Source organism: Coccinella septempunctata, chromosome 2 (assembly GCF_907165205.1).
Source record: "Coccinella septempunctata chromosome 2, icCocSept1.1, whole genome shotgun sequence".
NCBI lineage: Eukaryota > Metazoa > Arthropoda > Insecta > Coleoptera > Coccinellidae > Coccinella > Coccinella septempunctata.
The window spans coordinates 42,445,186-42,462,692 of NC_058190.1; the positions used below are offsets into that span (position 1 = coordinate 42,445,186).

The following is a 17,507-nucleotide window of genomic DNA, read 5'->3' on the forward strand; positions in this document are numbered from 1 at the left end:
AAAATATTGAAACCTTCCATGGGAATCAAATCCCTATTGGATCCCTTCCATTGGACTATTTTCGAATACTCTCGAAATTCGTCGAATTCAGTTCAAAGTTGTTTATTTCCTTCGGAATACCCCGCTCCCTCTGGTCATAAATCGAGAACGTTCTAAGAACCAGGACCATTTCGAAAAGTCGCGCTCCCGTATCTGAAGTGAATAATTATGCTATTCGTTTCCACTGAAATCGCCGTGTATTTTAATATTTCACGCCATTATGTAATTGTGCGATGCGTACGGTCTTGCACAAAATGCCGTTAGTTTCACCGGACACAGAACTGCGCTCTTTGGGCTGATGCAAGCTGGAAGTGATCTGACAAATCAGCTCGGAGATGTGCTAGTTTCGGACACATTTATCAGCTAAAGACGCATCGAGAGTTGGGTAATGTTTATGCGTGATACATCCTACTTTGAACTCACGGCAAAAACAAAAAATAGGTGTCAAATCTTGTCGTATTAGTTTGGGGACACTTGTATATTCCTACAAATTCTTTCTAATAAATTTAGTAATGCTGGGTTTTCTGTTTTCTATGTCACTTAGGTTATTCCGAGGAAATGCCACTCCTGGACAAAAAAACCGGACAGAATTATTTTTTACCAAATTCATTTTGGAATAACTTTTTAAGATTTGCATCGATTTTGATCATTTTGTTGTCCCTTGGCAGCCTATTTCATCTAGTTCATCACCTGATGTCGAGGTGCCAGGAATTTGAATTGAATCTTCTGGTATACGGGGTAGAACTTGAAATTGCAATTTCCTCCAAATTTCTGAACACCCTGTGGGGGTAAATAATGACACAATGGTGGGTCTTTAAATGAGGTTTTGAAGCCTGATCTTCTCTTAACACTTTCCTGTTTGATTCGCTTCAATAGCTGTTTCCTGAATGGAAATACGATTTTGCAAATGAAACTATGCAATTCCACGTAAACATTAACGTGGAGATTTTTTGTCCAGGAGTCTATTATGATCATATTGACAAAAGCTATTTTATTGGGCTCTAGTTCCACTCTTGTCATCCAAAGTCTATCGCCAAATGCGAACAACAATACGGTTTTAGGGCAAAAAGTGTTCATGAAATGGCCATGAGAAGAAATTTGTTGAACTGGTTCTTCAACCTATTTTAGATTCCCGAATTATTTTATCACTGGAATATCGAGAGAATTTCACGAATCCGCAGATTCACCCAACTATACTTAACGAAAAGTTATTTATAGAACAAAGCCTCAGGGTGTTACGTATTTCAGAGGGTATATCCAGAATAAGTCATTATAGATCCTTGCATAATGTGGTCCACATCCTAAAAGCAATAATTCATTTAGTGTCCCTCAACTATATCATTATGATATACTTGATCTAGACCGCCTTGTTGTTCTTGAAAATTACCAGCGACGGCTCATTCCATAATTACAGGTATTGGCCAAAAATATCCCATAATAAGGCACTAACACTGGGAAGTTGTTACGATCGTAATTGGTGTGTGAAGAAAGTTGGAACATAACTTCTTCATTGTTTCGGAGCAGATGCGAAATTGTCGACCTTTTGGGTTGTTTCGGAATTATCGAGTTTTATGTATTTCTGAAAGAATTGGGGCATCGATATAATGGTCCGAGCTGTTGGCCGATCTTTCGGTGATTTATCGTGTTGTTTATCACGAAAAGTTGGTTGAACTTTCTTCGGGGGAAAATAAGACGAATGGAGGAACTGAAATTTCTTGAACGAATCAGCTCCGAGCTACAGAAGAGTTGACTGGACAGATCCTTCTTTGAACTCACTTTCTTGCACACTTTTAACTCAATCTGATGATTAGGTTATTCCTTAAACCTGTTGGAACATGTGACAGATTTAAATACTTCCATACTTTGATGATTTTCCATCAATATCTATTGCTATTAACTCGATTTCCCAAAAATTATTCTCAATTTGCTTTTTCTTTTTCAGGTGAGTTTGCTAGATCGAACATTTCACATCCATAAATATATGGGGAAATGTTCTTCTCCATTGGTCTTCGAAGGAGCTTTTCTGGTTATTCACAAACAATAGGTGGTAATGATTTATATAATTTAATTTTATAGTTTCAATAATTATACTCCATTCACATTTATTTTAGCAGTCGGTTGGCCATGAATTAATTTTCTCAAGTTTTTGTAACTAGAACGGAGTAAGGTTGGCACTCATGAAATGTCGTTAATGTCATAACTCCGTTGCCACAACTAATATCAATTTTTATTACGAAAATGCCGAAAGTGATTGAAAAAAGAGACAGGGTTTCAGGAAGTGCTTTTTAGAATTCAGGTCCGCTCATTCAAATAGTTATACCCTGATATTCTAAAATCCACAATACGTCAGACGGTAGCGATCATATTCAATTTAAGAGAATTTGAATTTATATAATGTTTCATCTGAATCTAAGCGACTTATATTAGAGCTGAATATTTCCACAATCAGAAAGATTGTGAATGAAGAGGATGACAAAGAATTTCCTTCCATTGGGAGACCCAAAAAAGTGGTTACATTTGAGAATTTTATGTTTGAGTGAATTAATGCGAAAAGTTTACTACAGGATTTTCGATGAATGTCATCGTAGAATATGTTCCCGAAAATTGATTTTTCTATTTTTCATTTGACTTGTCCTATACATTGTAAATGTCTTAAGGTACCAATAAATACCTAATTATTATTATTATATCAATGTATTAAGATGAACAGCCACAAATACGCGCCAGTTGTCCTGTTAATTGTTTATTCATGTGAAATTTATGTTCAAAGGTGAAGTTCATCTTGACTTATACTTGATGCAAGATGATTTTTGTTGAAGAATTTAACATTCTTGTAATTATCTGTTAATTCCTTCTAGAGATAGATACCCTTTCCCAACCACTGCATCATATGCATTTCATCTTCGGGTTAATATTTTTGAAATCTACAACTGATGTAACGTATTCAAAATAGCCAAAGAAGATAACGAATATTAAATCTCCTCAAGCTAGTGCATATTATGATATTATACTGATCTCTTCTATTTTCCATGCAAATAACTGGATTTGGTATGCCTTCAATCAGTTTTTATAAACTTCAATTATGTTCGTCACATATTTTCCGAAGAGATTCGACATTGTGATAAAATACTTAATAACAGAAACTTTTACGTATAGAATGGGCAACATAGCGTTGATTTAAAACCCAAAAATGTTTTGACAAGCGTCATAACCCCACATTTTCATACTATACAGAGTGAAATGTGTCAAATTTCCATGGCCAACCGACTGCTAAAATAAAAGTGAATGGAGTATAGTTATCAAGAAGATAATTATTGTGAACTTGGAAATACTGATTTTGGTGGTCATCAAAACTGCCATCTAGAGCGACCCGTTATTTTTTCATCCCAGGTAACTGTCCCGAATAAATGTTGCGTGCTCATTGCCCTTTCGGCCTGCCCATAATGCTTGTCATTACGTGAAACGAGAAAATGTTCTTGTTCTGATCGATCAACAGTCGCTGAAAAGGCGAAGCAGTCACGCACAAATGAAGATAATTACTTTAATCACCTCATAACTCGATAGCAGTAGAGTTCGTTACATCTACACCCATGCCTCAACTTCGGACGTGTCACTTTCAGCACGTTTTTGATTGCTCTTATTGTTGTCTCAAGTTCGGAAGGCCTTTGTTCGTTCAAAGTGCCAGGAACCTTTGAATTATGTGATATCTACGGTATCGATTCTGTCGCCACGTCTTGGCCCTTTGATTCGAGGCGAAAGAACCAAGAACAAAATCATATAGAGGCTGGACCGAAGAAGGCTTTTACTTTACCACGATCTCCCTTCCAAATCGATAAAGAACAAACACTTTCTGCGCTCTGGTCTCTATAGGAACAAGAGCGTTATCGTTTTGACCAAATGTCTGTATATTTCGGACTTTGAACCGAAAATATATGAGATGAGTTTGTTTAGCTTACTGCTTCGTGGATAAATTCGAAATTTCAGGGTATCTAGGTTTAGTGTCCAAAAACCCATGTTGAGTTTAATAATTGTCAAAAACCCACCTATTTCGGATTTATTGGGAATTGTAGAGGACCTTGCATAGTTTTTATTGCTTTTTTGGATTGATAGGTCAACAATTTTCAATACGCAGCTAAAAATAGGAAAGACGATAAATACATATATGCAAGAACAAACCATTTTTGAACAAATTAAAAAAAACTCCATTAAACAAGTGTTTTTAGTAAGGTGTTCTGTCCTCCTTTAGCCCGAATGATTTTCTGACACTGCGTTGACAAGTTCGAATGAAAACGGTAATAAGTTCATAGAAAATGACTCCTGAAGCTCTAGAATGCCATGAGATCGTCCAAAATTTCTGACTGATATTCCTCTCTGAAAAACTTCAACTTTATCCAATAGGGTTGATGTCTGGGTAGATTCTAAATTTGTCCGATGAGACCAAGGATTGTCGCCTACAAAATCAAAATCTGCACCTTCAAAGCTGTAACACTGAACGGAACTGTACAAAATTTAACTCATTTTTATATCTTTAGTCACCATACGCACGCAATGCTGTTGATCATTTTAATTATAAGATATCCTTCATGCAGTTCAGACGGTACCTGTTATTATAATAAAATAGGCCTTTCATAAAATATCAGTATTTTCATAGCAACGCATTGTATCGAGAAAATAATGAAAACCTCCAGAGGTATTGGCCTAACAATTCATCCAATACAAAGAAAAACTTGGTTGAGCTCTCACTATTTCTAAATTTTCAGCCAAAACATTTTTCGCTTTCCTTCGGCAAGGCCTCAAAAACATCAATCACTCCTGAAGTGCACCCCGCATTGATCTTGAAATACATAAAAAAAAGTAAAAATTCGGTGGATTCAACCCTTTTATATCTACCAAAAAAAGGATTGATAAAAAGGCTCGTTAACGACCAAATCATCCCCACCAACAAAAGATCTATTCATGGCAAAAAAATTTGGAGTTGCCATTTACAAAAATTAACTACCCTCCATTGTATGGCATTTGTATACAGGGTGAGTCTTCGACTCGTACAAATATTTTAACAGTTGCTTCTTGAGTTAAAAACAAACACTTTTTTCTTCTACAATTTTTTCCGAATTGGCTCGGTTTAAAAGCTACAGGCTGTTGAAAAACCATAAAAGAATTTATTTTTAGTTCTATCGCACAAACGGTTTCATCGAATAAAATGAATTTCGGGATATAGTTTTTCATTTTTTTGATGAATCTTACTCATTAAGTAGCATAAAAATACCAAAATTCAAAAAACCCAACTCTTGAAACTAAGTTGGATACTGTTTATTGTATATTTGATCGTTTTGTGAAATAAAAGTATTCCTCATATTTTTTCGTATAATGCGCAGTTTTTGGGTAATTTTATGTGCAAAAAACATAAAGTATCTGTGAAATTTTAAGAATTGGTTACTTTGGCTGAATACAACTCTGTTAAAAAAATCCACAGGTGTGCGGTGTCACAGATTAAGGTAATTTGGTTTTTGGGTGGTACAGCTCATTATGAAATCTTAAAATGGCTATATCTTTTTATCAATCGGAAAAATGGTATATGATAAAAGCGTTTTTTCCGACCTCAAGAATCTACTGTTAAAATATCTTTACGAGTCAAAGAGTCACCCTTTATAACTATACTAATGAATAATAACCGCATTTTTTAGTCCGTACATTGGGTATTAATGGTCCAAATCAATTGTAGCAAGAAAAAAATACGAGAGAGTTTCTACTTCCAACTGATTTATCGAGTCGTCAATTATTTTAAATCGACAATAAATCATAACAAATGAAACGAACGACAACAGTCAACTGGTTTCGATTCTGTCTCGCTGAACGATTAAAAAAAATTTGGTGCCGAGTAGGTGATCGATCGCCGGGTCAGATACGAAACGATCGACGTATAATAATGGACTTGTAAAGTTAATTGAAACCGATGTTTTTCTGCACGAAACCATTGAACCGGGGCCGTTGAAGTGATTTAGTTGACGCTAATTACGGTTCAGTTGTAATTAATTAAAAGTCAATTGGTTGTCGATTGTCGTGCTCTGGATCCCTATGAATTGGCTCCCGATCTCCGCTGCTGGCTTATCTTTATCTGACCTGATCACTTGTCGAAACAGAAATGAAGAGCGATTATGATATATCTCTGAAACTTCACATTTTGAAATAACCACACACATAACAACCGTTTCCCAAAAAAAATTATTTTAAGTACCTACTCGAAAATTAAAAATAAAAATGGCTATTCAAAATTTAAAGCGTTTCGTTTCTATTGAACAAGTTGGCAACATCGACTGAAATATGCGTTGATAATAATGGACAACAAATACACTATTTTGATGAGATTGACAAAGATGGTCTATGAAGTCTGCGACGAACGAGAAAGGTCGTAAAATTTTATGGGATTTTTATGGCCTGTTGCTGTTGAGGCTCGCCAGTGAATACGCGCCTTATGATGGCTGTAAATAAACAGCTGGCTTTTTCAAACAAGCCATTATTCTTTTTATTTTCTAGTAGGTGCTGTTGCCAAATCGTCAACTAGAAACGAAGCGATTTAAATCTTGAAACCTCATATTTGAAGAATGATTTGGAATGGTTTCCGCGGTGCATTTGAAAAATTCATGTATGAAACTCATAATTATTCAGTTTAAACTTGCATATGCTGAGATAACCAGAATTGAGGAGGATTCCCCATTATTTGATCATGTTCTAATTTGTTTAACGTTATGTATAGTTCACGTTTTTGAGGGTTTTTTTTTCGTTTCATCATTTTTATTCAGTTGCGTCTGATTTCATATCTTTGACCAATTTTGTTGGATATACTTCGGTTTGTCCCAATAAAACTCATTTTAAACAATAGTTTCGCGAAGAATGATCTTCAGATCATTTGCATGACTTCGATCAACATCAGTGAATTTAGTTTTTGAAGATTTTATATGAGTATTTCATCACTGTTTCTTCCGATATTCAGTCTTATGAATAACTGACTTCAAACAGTGTTTTTGTATTATTTTTTATTGTTGTAGGATCTTTCTTTTTTCATTTAAATATTCATTGTTTCTTAAGTTATTATGTATCATTCGGTTTTATACTTTCATCCTTTTGTGTTTGGTTGTGTTTCTGTTTTCTCCATGAGGTTTTTCTCGTTTTTCAGCTCCACTTTTTTGATTCTTCTCCTGAAGACGAGCTAGTTGTGAAACATGTTGTGTTTTATTCACCTTTACTATAAACTTATTTGTAGCCATCGCGTAGAGTAAACAAATATAAGAAAACTTATATTTTGAACTTTATTCGTCATACGTATAACATATATGTACGTTCTTCATCAACAACGATAGCATCACGTGGAACTGCAATACCATTCACGAAACGTAAGCGTGTTACAAATCCTTCTGTTATGACCCTCATAATCGCATACTCGCGATACACATTAATTAAAATCTGACCTCATCATAATCTGTTCGAAAAAATGCCCACTAACGATCCGCTGTTTATCTAGGCGGGCCTTGCGGTTTGCACACATTCCACCCACTCGGCACATTTTTTTTTTCAACCCAATATTATTTTATCACGTAGTTACGTAACAATGAATTTCGCTGTTGGCCCATTCCACAACTGGTCTCTAGCAGTGATGAATGTTTTCGATGTTCTCAATCAGTAGCGGTGACAGGAACTCGTTGTACTTGTTAAAGGCTATTAATTTAGAAATGGTAGAAACGAATGGGCGTTCCAGGACGAAATTATTCATTTCGTACCTGTCCGCTTCTACCCGGGGCCTTACCAAACATGGGAGATGATTTTAGAGCCTGTTGTGTTGGTATTGCCCAACTGAAAATCGAGTAATCGTTCGCTAATGGGGCTGCTCGCCATTTGAAACCGATATATCATTTCAGAGCTGTAGCACGCGTGTCGAACTCGGTTCTATCTGTTTCGAAGGCTATTCCATATCCATTGAGTTATTGCATGAAAAAATTCGATTCAATTTGTGCACAATGTGTCATTGAAAACACGAACCATTTGACTGTATATTCTGAATATGGAGGATTTCGATCCATGTATGTGACCTCTGATTGTTATTGTTAATCACATATATACAGAATACGGCGCAAAAATACTGGAGGTGATTCTTTGTCCGAAAACATTATTAATTCGTGGAGAAACATCTCGAATATGCTCCCATTCTGAGATAGATCTTGACCAAGTGTTTCAAGACAACTTGTTACAGATGCTGACCGATAAATGCTCAGATAAATGGACGAGAAGTACAGTGTACTCAATGAAGTACGAGGATATATTGAAAAATTCTTAGCCTACTATAGAACCAAACAAAATTTCCATGTCAAAATATTTCATTACTCAACATATTCTCCTCTTAATTGGATACATTTATTACAGCGAACCTGCAACGTCTCTAGACCTTTCAAAAAAAATGTTTTTTCTTGCTCTGCAAACCAGACCTCCACAGCTTTTATTACTTTCTCGTTGGAAGAAAATTTACGACCTTTTAAACTTTTTTCAGTTGAGGAAAGAGATGATAGTCGGATGGAGTCAAATCTGGTGAATAAGGGGGGTGTTCTAATAATTCAAACCCTAAATCACGAATTTCTTGCATGGCAACATCAGATTTGTGTGCAGGGGCGTTGTCCTACAAAAACAAAACACCTTTTCTTCTTAATTTTTATCCTGTAGAGCGGTCAGTGATGTCGAATAGTAATCTCCGGTTATTGTTCTAACCTCATCCAAAAAATCAATCTTGATTACTCCATGGCAATCCCAGAAAACTGAAGCAAGAACTTTTCCAGCAGCTTTTTAGACACGAAACTTCTTAGGTCTTGGAGAACCAGAGTGTCTCCATTCCATCGATTGTTGCTTTGTTTCTGGATCGTAGAAATGTACCCAAGTCTCAGTAAATCACTGAATATGGCACACAGGAGTTTCATGTATGCCAAGTCTCATAGTGCTACCTATTTTACTCTAAGAAATTTTTTACTGGGCCGCAATGTCTTTGATAGACAGCCTGATGAAATTTCATGCAATTTCTTCTTGCTACGCAAGATTTTCGAGAAAAATCTAAAAATGTGATTTGACAATTAGAATTTCATATACATACTAATCTCGCAATGAATTCAATGGAATTTTCAGATTTATATCAAAGATCTTACGCTGCATGAGAAAATTGTAAGAGACGAGAAAGTTTTTCAATTCTGTGGGCTTTCTGAGAGATTCAAATACTCGGTCAATGTCCAGTAGTTCCAAACACATTATTGCCAAGTGTAAAGTGTCTTAAGAGTAGGAAGCACTTTGAGTTTTCTCATATTGGCTCATCTTGGGGAAGGTCCATCAAACATACCAACCGATTTAGTAAGCAGCGCACCTAATAGCCCGGCCCCCATAACCCGTTTTACACAGATGTTAACTGAACACGAACACTTGACATTGGAAGAGGGCTCAAAGATTAGCAAGGAGATTTCAACGATCAACCAGGTGCTGGAAAGAACCAAGGACTGGGAAATAAAGAGCAGAACGAGATCACAGTCTTCGGGGAGTGGTAGTGCCAGGAAAGAACAAAAACTGGTAACAGCAGAAACAAAGCAGTCTTCGGGGAGTGGTAGTGCCAAGAAAGAGCAAAAAACTAGTAACAGCGGAAGAAAAGGAAAGAAGGGAGGCTAGAAAACCGAGGTAAACTCCATTTGTTTCATCGATTTTAGGTTTAATTGTATATAATGGATCAATTCTTGAGGGATTTTGAAGGGGAAACATATAAGGCAGAATATATAGATTATGTTGGGGACCTAGAGGCTTATAACATGGAATCAAAGTTCAAAATCATTCACAATAATATAAGAAGTATCGACAAGAATTTTGACGAGTTCAAACTAGTGTTGAGAACATATGCAGATGAATTTCATGTAATTGTTTTAACAGAAACTTTCATGGTAGGAAACGTGGATCTTTATAAAATCGAAGGATACACATGTATGTACAGTTATGGAGCTTTTAACAAAAATGATGGGGTTGTGGTGTATGTCCGGAACGATTTGATGTTCAACGGAAATGTAATAAGTATTGGAGAAATTAAAGCGGTGGAATTAGACCTTATATTTGAAAATAAAAAACTTAAAATAACAGGAATCTATCGTTCACCAAAAGGATGTCCAAAAAAGTTCAATAGAGATTTGGCGGACTATATTGAAACAACAGGTAATAAGAGTATGTGGGATTATCATTTAGTTGTAGGAGATATTAACATTGATCTTTTAACGAACAATGAAATAGTTGATGAATACATGAATGTTTTTAGTTTTTTTGGATACAAATCATATATAAATGATATAACTAGGCCTTCTAGTGGTAGTTGCCTAGACCATATATTTCTGGGATGTCGACAATCTGTTGTAGACCAGAGTAGATCGTTCATTATTCGTACGGGAATCACTGATCACTATACAATTAGTTTATGCCTCAACCTGAAAGAAAAAACTCCCGAAAGAGCCATTGGATACAAAACTTATATTAATTATCAGCAATTAAGAAATGATTTAAAGGGAATTGATTGGCACGTTTTGATGAAGAATAAAGATGTAGACTCATTCGCAGAATTGTTTATTGATCTTTTAAGGCATTACACACAGAAACATACAACAAAAATTAGGCTGAGCCATAGGAAATCTGGGAAAAGCGACTGGATCACTCAAGGATTACTTAAAGCCATAAACAGGAAAAACAATTTATACAAGGAAATGGTGAAACATAATTTTAATATCGAGTTGAAACAACAATATACAAGATACAGAAATATCTTACACAAGTTGATCAGGAACGCTAAAAGAGATTACATGAACACCTTTGTCGCGAAATACACTTCAACAACAAAATCCCTTTGGTCTTACGTGGATAACCTCTGCGGCAGATCCAAACCTGAAACAGAAATAAAATCTATTATTAATGATGAAGGACAGGAAGTCACAAACACGGAACAAATTGTAGAGGAGTTCGGCAAATATTACAACGAAGTAGGTAAAAAGCTAGCAGATAAGATACCATATACTCCAGAGAAGAAAGAGTGTGAAATTTTTTGTAATGAAACATTTTTTCTATTCCCGACAACTCCAAAGGAAGTGAAAGAGGTGATAGAATCACTAAAAAACGGAGGATCTCCCGGAGTTGATGGAATTAGACCAGAACTTCTGAAAAACATCCAAGAAGAAATAGTAGAACCCCTTGTGTTAATGACGAATATGTGTTTTGAAACAGCTAAGTTTCCCAGAATTTTCAAAGTGGGGGTCATCAAACCAATTTTCAAATCAGGAGAAAAGGACAAGATGACAAATTATAGACCGATATGCCTTATATCGAATGTAGCTAAAATTCTAGAGAAATTATTGAAGGTGAGAATTGTCAAGTTCCTAGAAAAAAATGAGGTTCTCTCTGAACACCAGTACGGATTCAGAGAAGGTAAATCAACCGAGGATGCAATTAGGAGAATGATGGGAAAGATTTATGGTTGGTTAGATAGTGGGAAAACAGGTCTGTGTGTCTTTGTAGACCTTGAAAAGGCCTTCGACACTGTTTCACACAAAAAACTTTTAGATAAACTCTACCGAAATGGCTTTCGGGGTAAATCATATGAATTATTGAAAAACTATTTAACTGATAGGGTCCAATTTGTAAAAATAAACGATTCTTCTAGTAAGCTGAGAAATATCGAATGTGGAGTACCCCAGGGAACAGTGTTGGGACCAATCTTGTTCTTGGTTTATATGAATGGTTTATTACTAATGGAGAAGAAAGGCGAGGTCATTAGTTTTGCGGATGACACTGCCATATTGTACGAGGGAAATTCATGGCAAGAATTAAAATCCGAGACTGAAAAAGACCTTTCCAAAATAAAACAATGGTTTGAGATGAATAAATTAACAATGAACGTAAAAAAAACAAAGTACTTACCATTTACTTCCTATGAGACAGGACTCCCGAACTTGGGTCCTCTGAAAGTCAACGACTTCACAGCAATACCCGAAACTGACTCCATCAAGTATCTCGGCATTACAATCGATAGACACCTGAAATGGAACATACATATAGACAATTTGGTGAGAAAACTCAGACACCTTCTATCAAACTTTAGATACCTTAAAAAGTATCTGGACATCGAAAAGCTTATGCTGATATATAATGCTCTATGCCAATCGCTAATAAAGTATGGAATTATTGCCTGGGGCGGAGCATACGAATGCCACATGAAAAGAGTAGAAGTGATCCAGAAATGGTTGCTCCGTGTAATCCATGGAAAGCCCCATTTGTTTCCATCGGACGAATTATACGCCTTATCACGGGCAATGAATCCTCACCAGTTGTTTGTATCCCAGATATTAACGGCCATCTGTTCTGGGAAAGTTCACCTCACTTTAAGACAAACCGAATGTAGGTATGAAACTAGGGGTAAGATAATCCACGTGATTCCTAGAGCTGAAAAGCGAATTGGACAAAGATGCTTCACATACCTAGCTCCACGCATATATTGCATGATCCCGAAGAACCTGAAAGGCATAAGACCAATTAAGAAACAAATAAATATGATGAAAGGATGGATTTCTGAAAAAGGAAGAAAATATTTCAGAACGATGATTAATTTATAATAATAAATCAACCCTCATACTCAGGAATTCCTGCCTACCTCGGATTGGACTCTGGTTGATGCGTTGGTAATACTGTACTACACTTCAACAAAACATGGGTACAACACCACACAGTTGTTACTGAATTATCGACACTTCATTTTTGATATAGTTCGTTGATTTCTTCGTTGGTTCGTTTTTGATTCGGAATAAGATTTCATTTTAAATGTGGCTACTGTAATAATGTTTATATGTTAAGTAATTGTATATCGCGTACAGGCTTCAGCCTCTGCGATTCATGTTTATGTCACAATAAACTATTCTATCTATCTATCTATCTATCGTGAAACTGCTGTATACCAAATGCAGTAATTTTAGTGTGACCGGATTCTGAGATAAGAAAAATCTAAGTTTAGGGACGAAATTCTGGCAAAAATAAAAGAAGGAGTCTCCTAATTTGGTCCCAAGAGTCTGTGACCAAATTTTTAGAGAAGGACATAAGAGTGGTTGTCGATATCAAACAACATATATGGCACGTTTAACAGAATGGCCGCAAGCATAAATATTCACATATGATACAAAAGTTCAGTGATGACAACCTCAGCAGAAACTAGTCTCTCTCCACCAAAAACAATGGTGCTGATTTGAATCTGCACGCAGAATAAGTTGACAATTTATATCGAATCCTTGTCATTCTTCATATTCCTTTTTTCATCTCTTAATCGTATCTGAAACCGAAAAAAGGGAAGAAAATTCAGAATAGCAGCAGTAAATATTGAAGATTTTATCAATCGATTTGAAGACTTAATGATTCCTTGACATAAAAAGCCGAAATTCAATGCATTACTCGCTTTCTATAATGAATCCATTGTAATATTTTCACTCTATGAGGGGTCTCAAATTTTTAGTTGTAAGGAAAAGTGAAACTCATTGGAATAATCCTAGAAACGCTCGTTTGCCGCTCAATTTCGTGATCAAACAGCCATGAACCAGGCCAGATTCACATCCCATATACCCGACATCAGCACGCGCGTCCAAATAACATTCGAAACATTCGTTGCCTTTCAAGGTAACCGTGTCAGTCAGAAGCATAAGTGCAAATCATTTAATCGCGATGGAGGAGAGAAAGTAATTAAACCTGGCGATGTATCGGGTTTCAAAACGCGATGAACGCCTTCATAATATAGTCGTTGTAGCCTACATCGAATCTCGTGTTATTTGGTATACTGGAATGCAGCGTATACAGGGTGAAACAGATTCTATAGTACAGATCATAACTAACGTTTTCTTCATGGCTCCTGAGATATTAGTTTTTTGGTTTTTTCAATCCTTAATGAATCTACAATCACAATATTGTTCATACTAAGCATACTGCATACTTAGCCATGCTCATGCAAATTGAACAGCAACCAACGGCCGGAAGATACATAGCTTCAGTGGTTACTTTATCCCTGAATGGAAATCAAAGTGGAAACGTTGATGAAAAAGGCCTTCAAGCCTTCTATCTTCCATTCAAGAAGAACCCCTTTCACCCCTCCTAGATGGGTAAATAGTTGTTTAAAATAAAAATTGACCTGTTTATTTCCAAAATATTAAACGCTTAAGATATGAATTTTGTGCTTCGCTTTAATATACAGAGCGAGTAAAAAACTCGCTCTGTATATTAAATGCTTCGATTGATTCATTATATTATCGATTTCAACAAATATTGACGATTATAATGTTTGGTCGTTGGGTGTAATATCCTCTTGAGGTTGCAAAATAGGAGAAAACACAAGAAATCACAAAATAGACTGTCAGCTTCAAACGAAGGTTAGATTTAACAAAAGAAAAACTAAATATCTACGGACCTTGCATTGAAGCATATAAGGCGATGAATCTCTGAGATGCTTCTTCGAATTTGAAATTCCGGGAATGAGTTCATGTTTACTCCGATCACTGACCATATACATCTTCATAGAAGATGACATTTATAGATGCAGAGCTGAATTGCTTTTGCGAATTGAGCTCCGTCTTATAAAATTGAATAGATGATGCCGAAACTTGATGAAAATCCATAATTAAACTATTTTGATTTTCACTAACATTCCTTAAAGAAGGTTTAGTTAGTGAAAATCGTAAACTTGATTCAGATTTTTAGCTTTTCACAATAGAAGTGTAATTTTCGAAAAATTATTCCCTGTGGAAAAAGGTGCAACATTCCATCTGGTAGAAGTTCTAGAAAGCTACTATTTATTTCATTGTGTGCACTTCACGAATTATTGCTGGAATAAATATTCGATATTTTCTCTCAAAACTATGTCTCCTTGGAATTATACTGTTATGCAATTAAAGACGCGATAGTTTGTTTACTACTTACGTATGAACTTGATCTATGAATTATTCTCTATGTAGATCATTACGTAATGTCCAATTTATTTAAGCCTCTGATTGACGAAGTCGATTATGACAGCTGATAGCAGCACTCATTATGAACACTTCTATATAGATACATCATGCGTATTGATTTCGACATTATCCCATACAGTAGCGAAGTAGTTAGAGGAAATTACTAAATCAGTACTGGCAGGTTTATTGACTGTTAATTACTCAATAATATTGAAATATTATGTGTATCAACCAGAGAGTGTTTCAATTGAGTGGTCCCAGTTTTATTTCATAAAGTTGGTTCAGAGTCGGGTATAGGACGTCCAAATATTTTAAATTTGTCGAGAATTCTCTGTTTTCAGTGGTCAGAATTGGTCAAAGGTCTATATCAGCAAGCCCACCAGCACTCGTGCTTTCGAAATTCAAAATGCAAACTGATTTTGTGGGTACTACAAATACTTAAAATAAATTTTCATCTGAAACTGTGGAACTTATAAAGAAATGGCAGAGACGGGGTTGGATAAGTAATTGAACATTAAAATTTCTGATATTCAAAAAATGGTGGAAAAAAAGGAAACTTATGAAACAGTCCCAAAAATTCTGAAACTCCTTAATTTTGGTGGAGCAGAATAGCCTATTTTAATCTTCGGTTGATCTTCACCTTTTGATTGAAACTTGGGACCGCAAACGACACGTTTTCGTTCACAGGGTGTTGAAGTTAGAAGATTTTCATAGTATCTATACTTCACAAGATATTCAACCGAAATTTGGCATGAATATTATAATAATTGATACTTCACACCCAACAGGGGGAGATATTTTTCTGGTGCACTGACCCTTGTGAACTTTTTCTGGTGAGCCACTGTTAATTTGAAAAAATGTAAAAATAAGCTTTGTTGTCATACTAAACTTTATGGTCTCTTGTAGTTTTATGGCATTGTGTGTTTTGATACCAATCCAAAAATTCAAACTTCAACACCTTGTATCTCTAAAACGAAACGTTGGGGATCTAAGGAATCTTCCCTCTTTGTTTGTACCTCCAATTTAGGAACACCCTGTACTTTAGTTAACGTCGAACCAGAGACTCTGCCCAAACACAATATGTTTAGGTCTGATAACAAAGTTTTATTATTGTAACTAATAGACCAAAAGGAATACGACAACATAAAATGAAGACTACGTTTTACATTTTTCAACATATATACGAGTAATATGCTGATATCGCTAGGAAAAACGAATCCCATGTTCCAATAATATGCAAACTGGAAGCGAACGATAAACTGATACAGCAAAGTTCGAAGTGTAATTACTTGGCCGTGGAACTAACCACCCTGAGGAACTTGTTCAAAGAACCTCGAACGGAAGCCAAGAAAGCCTCAAGAATTGTCGAATACCTGAGAGGCATTGTCTGGAGAAACCAACATATGACCACCGAGAGTAGAATAAAATAAATGAGACAGTGGTGACTCGATATATGTTGCAGAAACAATGGGTTAAAAGGCGAGAACAAAAATTATGAGCTGAACGACCTTTAGACAAGAGCTCGAAGTAATAGAAAACGAGGTAAAGTTCGGTAGAGTGTGGAGAGAATTTTGGCGAGACTACGTAGAAATAATGGTTGAGAACTCATAGGTAAAAGATCAAAAACCCCAACCTCCTGATAGACCACTAGAGATGGTTCGATAGCTAGTCAGCTGCCGAGGAGGTAACCACTTGAGATTTTCTGCGACAAAAGATTGCCTCCTTCAAGATTTCCTTGGATCTCTTTAGATCTCCTCGGATCTCCTTGTATCTCCTCAGATCTCTTTAGATCTTCCAGATTTCCTTGTATCTCCTTGGATCTCCTCGAATCTCCTTGTATCTCCTTGGATCTCCTCGGATCTTCTCTCATCTCCTCGGACTTCTTTAGATCTCCTCAGATATCCTTGTATCTTCTTGGATCTCCTGGGATATCTTTCCTCGATTTCCTTGTATATCCTTGGATCTCCCCGGATCTCCTTGGATCTCCTCGGATCTCTTTAGATCTCCTCAGATTCTCTTGTATCTCCTTGGATCTCTCGGATCTCCTAGGATCTCCTCGGATCTCCTAGGATCTCTTTGAATCTCCTCGTATCTTTTTGGATCTCCCCCTACTGGGGTAAATAATCTCCTCAGTGGTTACCCCCCTGTCATCTGCCTCTCAAGTATAAGGTTTAACTTCAAGAAAAATTTTCTTCTTCCTCTTACAAGAAGAGGCAGAAGGAGCAGAACACGAAGACGTTATGTTCATAACCAAGAGCTGAGTAATCCCATTTTGACCTGTTCACACCTGCCTGAGTCCACAAATGAAATGAGAACTAGAATCTTTCAGGCCTTGCTCCCCCTCGTTGACCCATTGCCTCACAGCGGAGATTTATGGACACGAACTAGGGGGTCAGCGATACTACGTTTCGTCGAAAGTGAACTTTTCGGAGTGGAAATTAT

The 17,507-nt window shown here is 36.3% G+C and overlaps 1 protein-coding gene and 1 long non-coding RNA gene across 7 annotated transcripts in view; one reads left to right on the plus strand and one right to left on the minus strand.

Moving 5' to 3' along the window:
• Positions 1-17,507, plus strand: part of LOC123306481 (protein MTSS 2) — a 91,580-nt gene that overhangs the window by 38,553 nt on the left and 35,520 nt on the right. The window lies entirely within an intron of this gene.
• On the minus strand, positions 12,006-13,013 carry LOC123306483. The gene is made up of 3 exons (XR_006536918.1): positions 12,737-13,013; positions 12,192-12,599; positions 12,006-12,122 (listed from the first exon to the last, which is right to left on the minus strand). It is a non-coding gene; the product is annotated as an uncharacterized LOC123306483 (long non-coding RNA).